Source organism: Microcebus murinus, chromosome X (genome assembly GCF_040939455.1).
Source record: "Microcebus murinus isolate Inina chromosome X, M.murinus_Inina_mat1.0, whole genome shotgun sequence".
NCBI classification, from domain to species: domain Eukaryota; kingdom Metazoa; phylum Chordata; class Mammalia; order Primates; family Cheirogaleidae; genus Microcebus; species Microcebus murinus.
In genome coordinates, this window is record NC_134136.1 from 104,558,100 (window position 1) to 104,562,453 (window position 4,354).

A 4,354-nucleotide genomic window follows, 5' to 3' on the forward strand; every position below is an offset into this window, starting at 1 on the left:
AAAATGCAGAAACTGGAAAAATTTGGAAACCATGAGGGCACACACAGCTGTACAACACCTGGGTGCCAAAGCCTTGTGCATTGCACTTACCTTTTAAGTGATTATAGATTGGGAGTAATTGGTATTTCCTAAAAATGTAATATATTTGCAATTTTGAAATGTCAAATATTAAAGTAATGGTTCTGGTAAAAGTGATATTTGGTAACTTTGGAATCACTGAGAGAAAAAAAACAGACCATTGAAGGTGTTTTTGTCACATAGACACTTCTTTTACTTGCCTGCATATCCAATTTGCCAAAGAAATATTTAAGTTACAGATTCTTGGGCTCTACCTCTTGGAGATGCTGCACTGACAAATCTGAGATCCAGAATCTATTTTTCAAATCTGAAGTGATTCTGGTGGGAAGTCAGTTTTGAGAATTCTTAAACTAGGTGACTTGAAGGAGGCCTATGGCCTATATAAATAAATGACTGGAAGAGGGATGTTTAAGAAACGTTAGAGTAATATAGTACTTTGGCCCCAGATGACAGAAAGTAGCTGAATTGAAGGTCTTAGAAGGCAGATTCTGGTTCAACACAGGGAGGAACCCTGTCACAATTACAATTGAGAAGAGCAGTGAAAAACCCAGTACAATGATCAATGGAGTGATAAGTGGGGGGACCAGATTATTACATGCATAGACATATCCAGTTGCATTGTGGCTTCTGGGGGTGCTGAGTATCTTCTTGTCACTGGATGTGTTCCAGAACAATTCGAACATTTTTATCAGCAGAGAATGTACTCTTTAACCCACTCAACCTGCATTCTGCCTCCACTGTTCTGCTCACCCTGCCCTTACTATGTCACTAATACCCTCCATAGTGCCAAATTAAAAAAAAAAAAAACTTTTTAGTGATGTTAGTAGCTAACTTAGGGTTTGGCTTAGTAGTTCACGAGGTGCTGTTCTGGCACTACATTTGATTTTCTATTATAAATATTTTATTTAAATAAGAATTTAAACTAGGGGGTACAATATCTTAAGAGGTTTTATAATTTAAAAAGCTAAAATTACATCATGTAACTACATTAGAAAAAACAATGCTATTAATGAAACTGCTTGGCTTTGACAGTATACATTTCTGCATAGTCTTTTTGGTATCTGCACAAAGAAATATCGTCTTGCTTTGTTCCAATTATTAACCATACTCGTAAGCAAGTTGTTTTCTATTACAGTGTACCCAGAGTGATGAAATAACAAGACTAGCCACATAGCCAAAGTTTGCTCCAAGCATACAGGAGATGCTATATTTACTAGCATGGTGACCTTGGAAATGCTACATATCCCTTAGGTGTCAGTTTCCTTATCTGCCATGATCTTTCCCATTCATGTGGAACAGAAAGTACTCCAAGTCATATTCCTACAAAACTAGAAATTGTAGTGATCTGGAGACTATTCTTCCAAATAGATGTAACTCTGTTTCTATTGAAAACTTATTCATGCTTCGAGGCTTGGTTCTAACAAAAATAAACAAAGTACAGTAGTAAAAGTAGACAAAATAACTACAAATAAAAATGTTCTGAACATCGACTCTCTTCGTGGTACTCCATATAGAACAAAAATTGCATGAAAGGAGAAAAAAGACATAAAAAAGTACATACAGCATTCCAAAAATCTGGTTACCTTGTGTGATTCTGAACTTCTTTTAGAGGATTCATTTGCTTCTGCTACTAAATATAATACTGGATTGACAGTAGTTACAAAAACAGAACAGATGTACAATCATATCAAGTGTAGTTCCAATATTGAGAAGTTCTCCAAAAAGAATGATGGAATGAAGATGCTTAGGAAATTTAAAAATATGCATAGAAGATGGTTATACATTGTCTCTTGATACCAGTGTGATGTCTTTCATTGTGTTTTCTTGGATGGATATCCAACTCTCCCACCTGGAGAAGGGAAAGGGACCTACAGCTTCCCACAATCAAGTGCCACTGGCTGCCCTGACCTTCCTAAGTATTGTATTTAATTGTTCCCAAAAGTCTAAGGGATAGGTAATATTCTCATCTAATTTTATAAATGTGGGGTTTATTTTCTCAAAATCACATGATTAATAAGGAGTAGAGTTGGTATATGATCCTGAGAAGCCAAATTCTAAAGTCAGAACTCATTAATAGTTCACTACACACCTCTATTAACAGACCTCTAAGCAATGTTTGGCATGACTGACATCTTCCTCTTTGAAATACTCTTAGTTTCTATGACACCACAATTTTGAGGTCTTTATCATTCTTTGTCACTCATCCCTAGTTTCCTTTACTGGCTCCTCTTCCCCTAGCAAAACAATGGGTTTATTGTATCTTATACCATCATTTCACCCCCTTTGTAAGTATACTCATACATTCCTATGGTTTTCCAATGCCACCTATGTACACAGGACTCTGGAATTTTCATCTCTAGTTCAGGCCACTTTTATATGATTTTGTAAGTATATCTGAAATCCCTACATCAATGCCTCATATTCAGCTTGTAACTAAGCTGTTAAAACAGAGCTCTTGATTTCTAGCCTCTCTTTCAGGAGGTAATATGGGAGGAACTTGAGAATCATCCTTAACATCATTTTCTCCCTCCATATCTACATCCAATCTATCACGGAGCCTAGTCCATTCTACCTCCACAATATTTGGAATTTGTTCACCTCTTTCTAATCCACTGACACAAACCTGGCACAAGTCCATATCTAATTGGGCAATGGCAAGACAGCTTTATTAGCTCTTTGCTTATACTTTTTTTTCTCTTCTGGCTGAATAGATCTCCTTATAGAGAAGTTAGTTCTGGGTGTTGTCTTTTCCTTTTTCCTGAATGTGTTCCTTCAGGATTGGTCTGGAAATACTTTTTTTCTCATAAATATCATTTTTTTGTCATTGCATAGTATTCCATCTTGTCACTAAATTATTCCTACTTGTAGAAAATTAATAGACTATTTTTTACAATTTTTATTTTTCATTATTATGGATACATAATAGTTGTAGATATTTATGGGGTACATGTGATGTTTTGATACAGGCATACAGTGTTCAGTGATCTAATCAGGGTGATTGAGGTATCCAGCACCTCAAGCATTTATCTTTTCTTTGTGCTAGAAATATTCCAGTTACACTCTTTTAGTTATTTTAAAATATATAATAAATTGTTATTAACTATAGTCATCCTATTGTGCTACCAACTACTGGATTTTATTCATTCTACTGTATTTTTATACCCACTAACCATCTGCTCTTTTTTTTTTTTTTTTTTTTTTTTTGAGACAGAGTCTCACTTTGTTGCCTAGGCTAGAGTGAGTGCCGTGGCGTCAGCCTAGCTCACAGCAACCTCAAACTCCTGGCTCAAGCAATCCTTCTGCCTCAGCCTCCCGAGTAGCTGGGACTACAGGCATGCGCCACCATGCCCGGCTAATTTTTTCTATATATATTAGTTGGCCAATTAATTTCTTTCTATTTATAGTAGAGACGGGGTCTCGCTCTTGCTCAGGCTGGTTTCGAACTCCTGACCTCGAGCAATCCGCCCTCCTCGGCCTCCCAGAGAGCTAGGATTACAGGCGTGAGCCACCGCGCCCGGCACCATCTGCTCTTTATTATCCCCCTCCCCAGTAACCTTACCATACTCTGGTAACCAACATTCTATTCTCTATTTTCTTTCTTTTTTTTTTTTTTTTTGAGACAGAGTCTCGCTTTGTTGCCCAGGCTAGAGTGAGTGCCGTGGCGTCAGCCTGGCTCACAGCAACCTCAATCTCCGGGGCTCAGCGATCCTTCTGCCTCAGCCTCCCGAGTAGCTGGGACTACAGGCATGCACCACCATGCCTGGCTAATTTTTTTTTTTGTATATATATTTTTAGTTGGTCAATTAATTTCTTTCTATTTTTGGTAGAGACGGGGTCTTGCTCAGGCTGGTTTCGAACTCCTGACCTTGAGCAATCCGCCCGCCTCGGCCTCCCAAAGTGCTAGGATTACAGGCGTGAGCCACCGTGCCCGGCCTCTATTCTCTATTTTCATAAATTCAATTTATATTTTAGCTCCCATATATGAGTGAGAACATGCAATATTTAACAACATTGATTCTTCCAATCCATGAACATGAAATATCTTTCCATTTATTTGTGTCCTTTTCAGTTTCTTTCATCAATGTGTTATCATTTTCATTGTAGAGATCTTTCACTTCTTTGGTTAAGTTTATTCCTAGATATTTTATTTCATTTGTAGCTATTGTGAATGGGATTACCTTCTTGGTTTCGTTTTCAGGTTATTCACTGTTGACATATAGAAATGCTACTGGTTGTTGCATGTTAATTTTATATCTTGCAACTTTACCAAATTTGT

General features: G+C 37.3%; 1 pseudogene; it reads right to left on the reverse strand.

Annotated features, from left to right (window-relative positions):
* Positions 1-1,176: 1,176 nt before the first annotated feature.
* LOC105867081 (GPI ethanolamine phosphate transferase, stabilizing subunit-like) lies at positions 1,177-1,862 on the reverse strand (annotated as a pseudogene).
* Positions 1,863-4,354: the final 2,492 nt, after the last annotated feature.